This window comes from Somniosus microcephalus, unplaced genomic scaffold (assembly GCF_052327205.1).
Source record: "Somniosus microcephalus isolate GS21.2 unplaced genomic scaffold, FLI_Smic_1.0 unresolved_chr2, whole genome shotgun sequence".
In the NCBI taxonomy this organism is placed as follows: Eukaryota; Metazoa; Chordata; class Chondrichthyes; order Squaliformes; family Somniosidae; genus Somniosus; species Somniosus microcephalus.
The window spans coordinates 54,989,159-55,002,545 of record NW_028225180.1 but is presented as its reverse complement, the minus strand read 5'-3'; the positions used below and the strand labels follow the sequence as shown (position 1 = coordinate 55,002,545).

Genomic DNA, 13,387 nt, shown 5'->3' with positions numbered 1-13,387 from the left:
ACCCTTTGCCATGGAGATGAGGGCCACTCCCATGGATGTAGAGGGGCTTGTGGTGGGGCGTTTTGGACCTTCTGGCATCCTAGACAGCTCTTGGTCATTTCTTCGATGTCTCCATTGATACCTGGCCACCACACACACGCTCTGGCTAGGTTCTTCATTTTCACTCCACCCTGATGCCCCTCATGAAGCTCCTTTAGCACTTTATCCTGGAGTTTGGGTGGAATCACCACTCTGGATCCACACATCAAGGTTCCTCAGCACACTGACAGCTGTTCTCTTCTTTGCGAGAATGCTGGCAACAGTGGTTCGCCAGGTGTTGGCCATCCCTTCACCGTTAAATCGTAGACTCGTGAGAGTCGGGTCATTTCTCGTTTCCTTTTCAATGGTCGAATTTGTTACTGGTAGACATTCCACTATGGTTGAGTGGAACATCTCCACTGGGTCCACTGTAGGTGCCTCTTCTACCGTTGGCAACGGTAGGCGCGATAAACTGTCAGCATTCCCATGCTGCTTTGATCCATTGTATTCTATGTCATATTGGTGTGCCCCTAGGAAAAGGGACCATCTCTGTAGCCTTTGCGCTGTCATAATGGGAACGCCCTTTTCAGGGTTGAATATGGAGACGAGGGGTTGATGGTTAGTAAACAAGGTAAATTTTTGTCTGCGTAGGTAATGGTTGAATTTCTTCACTCCCCACACCAGCCTCAGTGCTTCCCTGTCGATCTGGGCATAGTTACGCTCAGCTGAGTTCAATGAGCGTGATGCAAAAGCTATCGGCCGCTCCGAGCCATCAGAGAATCTATGCGATAATACCGCTCCTACGCCGTAAAGGGATGCATCGCACGCCAGTCTAAATTGGCAGTGATGGGTTGTAATGAGCCAACACTTCCTTGGACGTGATCAAGCCTTTGCATTTATGGAAGGCACGTTTACAGTCTTCGCGCCATTTCCAAATTACTCCCGTTTGTAGCAGTGCGTTAAGAGGGTGCAGAACAGTTGACAAGTTCAGTAAAAATTTATGATAGTAATTTATCAATCCCAGGAACGACCTTAATTGTGAGACATTTTCAGGTGCTGGGGCTTTTATGACCGCTTCAATTTTTTCAGGTGACTTATGCAACCCTTCTTCGTTAATTATATGGCCACAATATGATATTTGTTTCTGGAAAAATTCGCACTTGGGGCGATTTGCTCGTAGGCCCCGTTCTCTCAGCCTAGTGAGCACCTGCTCCAAATTGGCAAGGTGCTCGTTGTCGTTTTCTCCTGTTACAAGGATGTCGTCTAGGTAGCATTGAGTCCCCGGAATCCGTTGCAGGACTTGCTCCATATCTCTTTGCCAGATAGCTGGAGCTGATGCTACTCCGAAAACCAGTCGACTGTACTGGTACAGGCCTTTGTGTGTGTTTATCTTGAGATACTTTTTAGAGGCCTCCTCAACCTCCATCTGCCTGTGCCAAGTCAATTTTGGTGACATGTTTCACTCCGGATAGTGAGGGGAAAATATCTTCTATCCTTGGAAGAGGATACTGTACTGTGTGAAGGCCTGGGTTTACAGTCACCTTGAAGTCCCCACAGAAGCAAATTTTTCTCTGTTCTTCAGATTTATCATTAATCAATGTTTTCTTCATGACCGGGACGATGGGTGTTGCCCACTCGCTCCAATCTACCTTGGATAACACGCCTGCCTTTTCCAAATTCTCCAGCTCTGCCTCGACTGCTGGACGAATTGCGTATGGCACCGGCCTTGCCTTAAAAATCTTGGGAATTGCCGCATCTTCCACTTTTATTGAGGCGGTGACTCCTTTCAAGGTTCCTAGTTCCTGTTGAAACATTTCTTTGGCGTTGGCCAAGATGTCTTTTAATCGTTCAGGTATGACGTCATCATCATTTTTTTTCTTACTGGTCACCGTCAGTGCCTGAATGGAGAGCCAATCTAAACGTATCTTCCTGATCCATTCACGTCCTAACAGCAGTGGACCACCATCTTGCAGAACGTAAAAATATAACTTCTGTATTTCCTTGCCGTTGTATACAACAGGCACCCTTATTATCCCTCTGGGGTATACTTTCTGCCCCGTATATGTCTTCATGATAATGGATGTGTCTTTCAAAGGTATATGCGGAAATAGCCGCTCGTAATCCCGTCGACTTATGACAGTCAGAGCTGATCCTGTATCTAGCTCCATTTTAACTGGGGACCCCGCTATCGTGAGGGTAACCCAAATGGTCTGGTAATCTTCTTTGGCAATTACATTGTGTAATTTGAGACAGCTTAGTCTCTTGTTTCCGGAGTTGCTATCGCTCTTCTGGTCTTCGGAGCTACTGTCCGTCATCATTTGTACCTTTCTGTACTTTTCCTTATTGATTTTTTTTCTGTCAGTGGATTTTTTGTTTCCAGATCGGCATACACGTGCAATGGGTCCAATCTTTCCGCTTTGCCTGCATGCTTTGTCCTTGAACCAGCAGTCCCTCTGGTCATGGGTGGATCTGCCGCAGCAATAACATCTCTCGAAACCCCGTGTCATTTCATGGGTGCCGAAGTCCTGTGGCTTTTGCTGTATCTCTGCAGCTCCTCTTGCTGCTGCTTCATATGATACAGCCACACTGAAAGCCTTGTCCAATGTCAAATCTTTCTCAGAAAATAGCATTGTCTGTGTTCCTTCACTTAGGAGATGGCAGACGAATTTGTCTCGTAGAGAATCTGCTAGTCCTGCCCCGAATTGGCAGTGCTTTGACAGCTTTCTTAATTCGGTGAGGTAATCAGCATTACTTTCATTCTTGTGCTGATTCCTCCTGAAGAATTTGAATCGTTCCGCTATCAGCAGCGGTGTTGGGTATAAGTGCTCCTGTAGGGTATCAACAATCTCCTTAAAATTCTTGTCCATCGGTTTGGCTGGAGTGATTAAGTTTCGTAACAGCCCGTATGTCCATGCGCCCATCAGATTTAGAAGTACCGATGACTTTTTATCATCCTCTACTTCATTCGCTGTGGAATATACCTCCACTCCTTCCACATATGTGGTCAAATCCTCCATATTACTATCGAAAGCATTAATATTGCCAGTCTTAGGCACCCTGAAAATCAAAAATGGCGCCTCCCGCGTTTCCTTTCTTCCCTGCCGAGTAATAATGGCGCCTCCCGCGCTTTCCCGCCGCTGCTGCTGACAACGCTGTTCTCCGCGGTTTATATTTACACAGATATTTTTAATAGTTGGAGACTCGTTCCCGCCGGACTCTCTGGGACTTTTCCCTCCCTCTGCTTGGTCCGACCGCCGACCTGCTTTGCAGCGCCGGCCGTCTCCTGAGTGCTCCACCCTCCATCTCTGTTTGCCTCCGCCTTCCGACTCGCTGCTCGGCCCCGCTGCAGAGCCACCCAATCGAGCCGCAGCCCGCTGCCCTGGAAGGATTACTACAGTACCTGCCACCAGCCCGGCTAGCTGGTGAAACCACAGAATTTGTTTTTTCTTCGACCTTCGTCTGAGGAATCGATCTCCTTGAGGTGCCGCCTAATTGCAGGTAAGTCCGTTTCCAATTTGTCGCCACTATTGTATCCGTGTGATAATGGAGACACGGAATGCAGGAGTTGGTTTACAGGTGTTTACTGAACAAAGTGTGGAGGTGAACTAAAAGATACAAGACGCTATACAGGCTTATATACCCGAGTGGTCACTACCGGTATTACAGTACACAGGGGCTCTTAAAGGTACATACACTACAGTAACGAGACAGAATTAATTAAAAATGTCCCAGTAAAGGATCCCCTTGGAATGAGTGACCATAACATGGTTGAATTCCATATTCAGTTAGAGGGTGAGAAGGTTGGATCTCAAACAAGCGTGCTAAGCTTGAATAAAGGAGACTATGAAGGTATGAGAGCGGAATTGAGTAGAGTGGATTGGGAAAATAGATTAAAGGGTAAGACGATACATGATCAGTGGTGTACATTTAAGGAGTTATTTTACAACTTCCAAAAAAAATATATTCCACTGAGAAGGAAAGGGTGTAAAAGAAAAGACAGCCATCCGTGGCTAAGTAAAGAAATTAAGGATAGTATTCGACTAAAAACAAGGGCATATAAGGTAGCCAAATCTAGTGGGTGGATAGAGGATTGGGAAAACTTTAAAAGACAGCAAAAAATAACAATAAGATTGATTAAGAAAGGGAAGATAGATTATGAAAGTAAATGAGCAAAAAATATAAAAACAGATAGTAAGAGGTTTTATATTTATATCAAAAGAAAAAGGGTGGCTAAAGTAAATGCTGGTCCCTTAGAGGATGAGGCCGGGAAATTAAGTGGGAAATATGGAGATGGCAAAAACACTGAATATTTTGTATCAGTCTTTACAGTAGAAGACACTAAGAATATTCCAACACTGGACAAACAGGGGGCTATAGGGTGGGAGGAGTTAAACACGATCAAAATCACTAAGGAAGTGGTACTCAATAAAATAATGGGTCTCAAGGCGGATAACTCACCGGGACCTGATGGCTTACATCCTAGGGTCTTGAGGGAAGTGGCAGTAGGGATTGTGGATGCATTAGTAATAATTTTCCAAAACTCCCTGGACTCAGCAAAGGTCCTGGCAGACTGGAAAACTGCTAATGTAACACACTTATTTAAAAAGGGCAGTAGACAGAATGCTGGAAACTATAGACCGATTAGCCTAACATCTGTGGTAGGTAAAATTTTGGAGTCCATTATTAAGGAGACAGTAACAGGACATTTGGATAATCATAATTTAATAGGACAAAGTCAGCATGGTTTTATGAAGGGGAAGTCATGTTTGACAAATTTGCTGGAGTCCTTTGAGGAAGTAACGTATAGGGTGGATAAAGGGGAACCAGTGGACGTTGTGTATTTAGACTTCCAAAAGGCATTTGACAAGGTGCCACACAAGTTTATTGCTTAAGATAAAAAATCACGGGATTGGGGGTAATATTCTGGCATGGATAGAGGATTGGCTATCTAACAGAAGGCAGAGTGTTGGGATAAATGGTTCATTCTCAGACTGGAAATCAGTAACTAGTGGTGTTCCGCAGGTGTCAGTGCTGGGTCCCCAACTCTTTACAATCTATATTAACGATTTGGAGGAGGGGACCGAGTGTAACATCAAAGTTTGCAGATGATACTAAGATGGGAGGGAAAGTAGTGAGTGAGGAGGACATAAAAAACCTGCAAGGGGACATAGACAGGCTAAGTAAGTGGGCAGAGATTTGGCAGATGGAATACAATACTGGAAAGTGTGAGGTTATGCACTTTGGCAGGAAAAATCGTAGAGCAAGTTATTAACTTAATGGCAAGAAACTGGAAAGTACTGAGTACAAAGGGATCTGGGGGTCTTGGTGCAGGAAACTCAAAAGGTTAGTATGCAGGTGCAGCAAGTGATTAAGAAGGCCAATGGAATGTTGGCTTTCATTGCTAGGGGGATAGAGTATAAAAATAGGGAGGTATTGCTGCAGTTATACAAGGTATTGGTGAGACCGCACCTGGAATAGAGCATACAGTTTTGGTGTCCATACTTAAGAAAGGACATACTTGCTCTCGAGTCAGTACAAAGAAGGTTCACTCGGTTAATCCCGGGGATGAGTGGATGGACATATGAGGAGAGGTTGAGTAGATTGGTACTCTTCTCATTGGAGTTCAGAAGAATGAGAGGCGATCTTATTGAAACATATAAGATTGTGAAGGGTTTGGATCGGGTGGATGCGGGGAGGATGTTCCCGATGATGGGTGAAACTAGAACTAGGGGGCATAGTCTTAGAATAAGGGGCTGCTCTTTCAAAACTGAGATGAGGAGGAACTACTTCACTCAGAGGGTGGTAGGTCCATGGAATATGCTGCCCCAAAAAGCTGTAGAAGCTACATCATTACATAAATTTAAAACAGAAATAGACAGTTTCCTAGAAGTAAAGGGAATTAAGGGTTACGGGGAGCGGGCAGGAATTTGGACATGCGTCTAGGTTCGGATCGGTCATGGCCCTGTGGGTAGCGGAGCGGGCCCAGTGGCCGTGTAGCCTGATCCTGCTCCTATTTCGTGTGTCTAATTCTGTTAGATTCAGGAGGTGGTTCTGTGATAGTGGATTTGAGGTTAGGATCAGATCAGCCATGATCTTATTGAATGGCGGAGCAGGCTAGAGGGGCCGATTGGCCTACTCCTGCTCCTATTTCTTATGTTCTTATGTAATCCCTTTGTCCTCCTTTGCTGAATCCTAAACTGCTCGCAATCCTCAGGTTTGCTGCTTTTTCTGGCCAATTTATATGTCCACTCCTTGGATCTTACGCTATCCCTAATTTTGCTTGTTTGCCACGGTTGAGCCACCGTTTTTGTTTTATTTTTATGCCAGACCGGGATGAACAAATTCTGTCGTTCATCCATGTGATCTTTAAATGTTTGCCATTGCCTATCCACCGTCAACCCTTTTAAGTAATGTTCCCCAATCCATCCTAGCCAACTCGCGCCTTATACCATCGTACTTTCCTTTATTTAAATTCAGGACCCTAGTCTCCGACTACTACTTCACTCTCCATCTTAATGAAGAATTCTATCACATGATGCTCCTCCCCAAGGTGCCTCGCACAACAACATTGCTAATCAATCCTTTCTCATTACATAATACCCAGTCTAAGATGGCTTGATCTCTAGTTGGTTCCTCGACATATTGTTCCAGGAAACCATCCCGTATACACTCTAGGAATTCCTCCTCCACAGTATTGTTACTAATTTGTTTAGCCCAATCTGTATGTAGATTCAAGTCACCCATGATAACTGCTGTGCCCTTATTGCACGCGTCTCTAATTTCCCATTTAATGCCATCCCCAACCTCGGCATTACTATTTGGGGCCTGTACACAACTCCCACTAACCTTTTCTGCCCCTTGGTATTTCTCAGCTCTACCTATACAGATTCCACATCATCAGAGCTAATATCCTTCCTTACGATTGTGTTAATCTCCTCTTTAACCAACAATGCCACCCCACCTCCTTTTCCTTTTTGCCTGTCCTTCCTGAATATTGAATACCCCTGGATGTTGAATTCCCGGCCTTGGTCACCCTGGAGCCATGTCTCTGTAATCCCAACCATATCATATCCATTTACATCTATTTGCACAGCTAATTCATCCACCTTATTACGAATACTCCTCGCATTAAGTAACAAAGCATTCAGGCTTGTGTTTTTAACACTTAGTCCTTTTAGAATTATTATTTACTGTGAGCCTGTTTGATTTACACCCTTGATTTCTCTGCCTTCCTGTCTTTTGCTTCTATCCTTGCTTACCTTACGTCTGTCTCCCTGCACAGGTTCCTAACCCCCTGTCATTTTAGTTTAAACCCTCCCCAACAGCACTAGCAAACACTCCCCCCTAGGACATCGGTCCCAGTCCTGCCCAGGTGCAAACCATACAGTTTGTACTGGTCCCACCTCCCCCAGAACTGGTTCCAATGTCCCAGGAATTTGAATCCCTCCACTTTGCACCATTACTCTAGCCACATATTCATCTGAAATATCCTTCTATTTCTACTCTGACTAGCACGTGGCACTGGTAGAAATCCTGAGATTACTACCTTTTGAGGTCCTATTTTTTAATTGACCTAACTCCCTATATTCTGCTTTTAGGACCTCATCCCATTTTTTACCTATATCATTGGTACCTATATGCACCACGACAACTGGCTGTTCACCCTCCCTCTCCAGAATGCCCTGCAGCCGCTCGGAGACATTCTTGACCCTTGCACCAGGGAGGCAACATACCATCCTGGAGTCTCGTTTGCGGCCGCAGAAGCACCTATCTATTCCCCTTACAATAGAATCCCCTATCACTATAGCTCTCCTCTTTTTTCCTCCTACCGTCCTGTGCTGCAGATCCACCCATGGTGCCAGGAAGTTGGCTGTTGCTGCCTTCCTCCATAAGCCAACTCCCCCAACAATATCCAAAATGGTATATCTGTTTGAGTGGGGGATGGCCACAGGGGACCCCTGCACTACCTGCCTGCGCCTACTACTCTGCATGGTGGTCACCCATTCCCTTCCTGCCTGTGCAGCCTTTAGCTGTGGTGTGACCAACTCCCTAAATGTGCTATCCACGACGTCCTCAGCATCGCAAATGCTCCAGTGTATATCCTTTCGCAGCTCCAGCGCCGCAAGGCGGTCTGCCAGCAGCTGCATCTGGATACACTTCCCACACACATGGTCGTCGGACACAGGAAGTGTCCCTGATTTCCCACATTGCACAGGAGGAGCATGCCACGGGGCTGAGCTGTGCTGCCATGACTTGCCCTTTAATTAACTTAAATTAAATTACATCAAATCAAAGACCACTAATTACACTACAATTAAATGATATTAATTACTCAAGGGCCCTTGTTTACTAGCACTCCCTGCTACACAACAGAGACCTTGGAAACTATAAACCACAAAAAGTAAGACCTTATAAGCCTTATAGACTATTAACCTTAACTGTCAAACTATAGAGCAGTAAAAATACTCAACTGGCCGTACTCACCCAATCAGCTGCTTCCTCTTACCCTCGTCACTTATTGAATCGTGACGTGGCTCTGGGACGCTGCCACCTGTCTGAGATTGGTAAGCCTCTGAAAAAACCCGGGAAACTGAGTATAAATACTCACCAGCTGCTCCCGACACTGGGCCTCTGAACAAACCCGCGAAGCTGAGTACCAACTAAGATAAAGCTCAGCCATGATCAAATTGAATGGAGGAACAAGCTGGAACGAATGAATGGTCTACTCCTGTTCCTATGTACCTATATTCCTATGTCTCTATCTATTTATAAAGCCAATGTTTCCATATACTTTTCTAAAAGCCTTATCGTCCTGTCCTGCCACCTTCAAAGATTTCTCCATATTTTCCTGTTCCTGCAACCCCTTTAAAATTGAAACATTTAGTTTATATTGCCGCATTCTTCCTTACCAAGTGCATCACTTCACACTTCTCTACATTAAATTTCACCTGCCATGTGTCTGCCCATTTCACCAGACGGTCTATTTCCTTCTGGAGTCTTCTCCTATCCTCCTCATAGTTTGACTTTTTCGAGATTCGTGTCATCGACAAACTTTTAAATTATGCTCTGTATACCTAAGTCCAGGTCACTAAAATATATCAAAAAGAGCAGTGGTCCTAATACCGACCCCTGGGGACACCACTGTATACTTCCCTCCAGTGTGAACAATATCGGTTCACAACTACTTTCTGTTTTCTGTCCCTTCGCCAATTTAGTATCCACGCTGCCACTGCTCCTTTAATATCATTGGCTTCAATTTTGTTAATAGTCTATTATGAGGTAATTTATCAAACGCTTTCTGAAAGTCCATATATTGAACATCAACTGCACTACCTTCATCAATCCTTTCCTATTTCATCGATTAGCTCATTCAAGTCAGCCATTTTTGATTTGCCTTTATAAAAAAAATCAATTTTGGCTGTTGCTAATTAACTCATGTTCTTCCAAGTGACAGTTAATTTTGTTTCAGAAATGTTGTCCTGAGGAGTTTCCTCAACACCGATGTTAAGCTGAGTCGCCTGTAGTTATTTGGTTTATCACTCTCCCCTTTTTTTGAAGAAGGAAGTAACATTTGCAACCCTCCCGTCCTCTGGCACCTTTCCCATATCCAAGGATTGGGAGGTTGTGGCAGAGCGGGTGACATTTCTACTTTGAGCCCTGTCAACCGTTTTAGTACATCATCCTAATCTATTTATATCCTCTCCAATTTCTCTACCACCTCCTCCTTTACTGTACGATTGGCAGCATCCTCTGCTTTAGTGAATACGGATGCAAAGTGTTAATTTAGTACCTCAGCCATGTCCTCTGCTTCCACAAGATGATTGCCTTTTTGGTCCCAAATCGGCCCCAACATCACTTGGACTGTTCTTTCACGCTTTATGGCCTAGAAATTCAGTTGCTTGCACCACCAGTTTGTGCCCAAAGAGGCCACTCAGAGGCTTTATCGCCACTGGCCACAACCACCGTGATATTTAGCGGGGCGCTAATGGTGGCGTTAGCCTGTAGTGCTGCGCCGCCACCGATGACGTCATCGGTGTGCGCAGCGCCCCGCTACCACCCCGAACGCCATATTAGGTCGCGCCCGCCTCTTCCGCGCTGGCCGCTATTAGCGACCGGTACACAGGGGCCAACCTGTGGCGGTAGTGGCGCTAGTTAAGGTGGAGGGGCGGCCGCCTGCATGCACCTCCGTCCCCGGCCTCCTACACCCCCCCCCCCCCCCCAGCGGCATTGCCGTCTGTTTCCTGAGAGCCCGGCACTTCTCCTTGGTGCCAGGCTCATTTGCCGGCACTTGCGAGCGGGGATCACGCTGTTGCAGGCACCTCCCCCTTAACAGTGGGAGGAAGGCCTGCAGTACCGCAGCGTGCCGTGCCGCAGCGGGTGGCGCTGCGGCACTTTGTGCGCCGATATTCAGTTTCAGCGCCCCAAGCGGGGCGCGGGAAGCCTCGTTTAGCGGCCCGGTTCCATTTGGGGCGCAGAAACTGAATATCCCGCTGGCGCAAGTGGCTCCGCGCGCAACGGTAATTCCGGCGCCCAGGCGAGCTTGGCGCCCCAAACTGAATTTTTAGCCCTATATGTTTATAAAAGTCTTTGGTGTTCCCTATTATGTTATCGCTAATCATTTCTCATACATTCTCCTTGCCCCTCTGTTGCTGTTGTGTGTTTATTGCACTAGTGGCAGTGTTAGTGAAACAGCAAAGTGCTGAATTTTACAAAGTCTCAAACTGGTACTGAATTAACTGAATCGCTTTTACATTTCCACAGCGGGGAATGGAAAGGACGCTGATTGATAGTTTCAATGGACACACGTGCATGGGAACACACACAAATGGAGAATTATGATTGTAAAACAGCAGTCAAATTTACCACTTGTATATTCATGGTATTTTCTGAAATCCCAGAGCTAACAGTTAGTTGTACTTATTGGGGAGGAGGGATTTGATATCATGATTAACAAGGCAACGTTCTCCGTCTCATTTCAATTTTTCTGTCTAACCCTCCTGTTAATATTATATTTATTACAGAGCATCAGAATCTGGGAACGCCTGTCACCACCATGGCTGAAGGTCCAAACAGGGGAGAAGATCCAACATCTTCAAAAAGAATGATAATGGACACAGGTAGGTTCACAAAATACTTTAAATACAATTTCTGTCCTGACAAAAGGTCCAGCTCTCGTGCATGAACCTGCAGCTCTCACAGGAAGAGGGAACAGGACAGCGACTGAGTACAAAGAGGGAAGTGAGAGACCACCTAGCGGGACACCGCAGTCACAGATGGAGGGAGCCCCTGAGTACAGGAAATGTCCAATAGAAGCTTGGTATTGGGGACTGTAAGGTGGACAGAGACAGTAACTCAGAGGAGGGTCTTCCTGAGCAACAGTGTGTTACCAGGGAGCAGGAGGTCACCCAGCGGGGCGACCGTGAGGGGCAGGTGGGGCACAGGAATAGGAGAGCGATAGTCGTGGCAGATTGTATAGTCGGGGGGAATAAACAACCTGTTCTGCAGCCCTGAGCATGTCCCGAATGGTTAGTTGCCTCCCTGGTGCCAGAGAGGAGAACATCCTGGAACGGATGGGACCATCTGTCTGAAGGAAAGGAGAGCAGAAATTACCCATAGTCATAGCCAGTAACACAGATAAAAAAACGTTTATAGAGGGACTATTAACACTTAGGCACTAAACTAAGAAATCAGGCCTCAAGCTGTTGATCTCCGGATTGTTTTGCACTGATCTGCTTAAGGAGTGAAATATGAGGCAGGTCAATTTGCAGCTGCAGGGCTGGAGCAGGAGGGAAGGGCTCACGTTCTTGGGGAGCTAGAGTGATTTCAGTTGGAAGGGAGGGGACGGCGGTGAATGGAGCAGTGGGAGGGTATCGGGATGTGACTGGAGAGTGGGAAATACCCCGAACTGAGACTAGAGAGTGGAATTAATAAAAATGTTCGAGCTGAAGCAGAAGGTTGAAGAAATAGTGAAAAGTTATTGGCAAGAAAAAGGAAGGAGGATTTTTTTTTTTAAAAGAGAACCGGGGACAAGTCAAGTTTCCAAATGTCGGAGCTAGTATTGAGTGTTGTGTATGTGAGTGTACAAATCATTCCAAACATTTAGAAGCATGAGGGATGTGATCTAATATCTATAAGACAGGGCCTTGGTTTTCACAGGATTTAGATGGAAATGTTCCTGGTGATAACATTTTGAGGGAAGAGCAAAAAATGTTTGGGCTCCAGTATCAATAAAGTATTCTATGACAGCTCAAGAACAACAACAAGAACAAACTGGCGTTTATATAGCGCCTTTAATGTAGTAAAACTTCCCAAGGCGCTTCACGGAATGTTATCAATCAGAATTTGACACCGAGTCACATAAGGTGATATTAGGACAGGTGAGCAAAGGCTTGCGCAAAGAGGTAATGTTTAAGGAACATCTGGAAGGAGGAGAGCGAGAGAGGTTTAGAACATGCGGGTGTTCCAGGGAGCTATGCTAAGATGGAATCCATATGTACGCAGTTCAGCAATAGGAAGGGAGATAGCACAATTCTCATTGGCTTTGTGGGCCAGCAAGCAGTGGAGGTGAGGTAGTGGGGTTGCTGGGGAAACTAGTTGTGGAGGATGCAATTTGGGGGAGATACAAAATATTTCCTGTACTTTCTAAAAATGATGGTGGAAGAGAGAATGTTGATGTTCTAGAGCAGGATGTGGGTCCACAGTTAGAGATCACTGTAGAGAAGGAGTGGATCTGAGTAAAATAGCTGAGGTGGAGAAGTCATTGGGCTCAGAAATAAGGCACCCAGATTGTTAGGAAGTCAGAGAGGAGATAGGAGGGACTGACCACAGCATTTCAACCCACGTTTAATATCAAAAATATACTGGTGGACTGAAGGAGCCCAAGTGATGTTTCTGTTATAATGTGGAGAGAGGATTAACCTGGTAACCAGAGATTATTGTTTCCATCTAACCCTCCCATTAATATTATATTTATTACAGAGCATCAGAGCCTGGGAATGCCTGTCACCACCATGGCTGAAGGTCCAAACAGAGGAGAAGATCCAACATCTTCAAAAAGAATGAGAATGGACACTAGTAGGTTCCCAAAATATTTTAAAATATAATTTCTGACCTGATAAAACGTCCCGATCTTGTGCATGAACCTGCAGCTCACAGGTCGAGGGAACAGGACAGGGGCTGAGTAGAAAGAGGAAAGTGAGTGACCATCTGGAGGGGCATCGCAGGCACAGGTGGAGGGAGCCCCGAGTACTGGAAATGTCCAATAGGTACCTGGTATTGGGGACTGTAAGGTGGATAGAGACAGTGATTCAGAGGAGGGTCTTCCTGAGTAGCAGTGACACCAGAGAGCAATAGGACCCTGAGTGGAGCG

At 45.7% G+C, this 13,387-nt stretch overlaps 1 pseudogene across 1 annotated transcript in view; it reads left to right on the top strand.

Moving 5' to 3' along the window:
• LOC147092660 (uncharacterized) overlaps positions 1 to 13,387 on the top strand; it is a 59,059-nt pseudogene that overhangs the window by 25,813 nt on the left and 19,859 nt on the right. Inside the window, exons 2-3 of the transcript XR_015075059.1 lie at positions 11,040 to 11,135; positions 12,997 to 13,092. The product of XR_015075059.1 is annotated as an uncharacterized LOC147092660 (transcript). The remainder of the gene's footprint in view (positions 1 to 11,039; positions 11,136 to 12,996; positions 13,093 to 13,387) is intronic.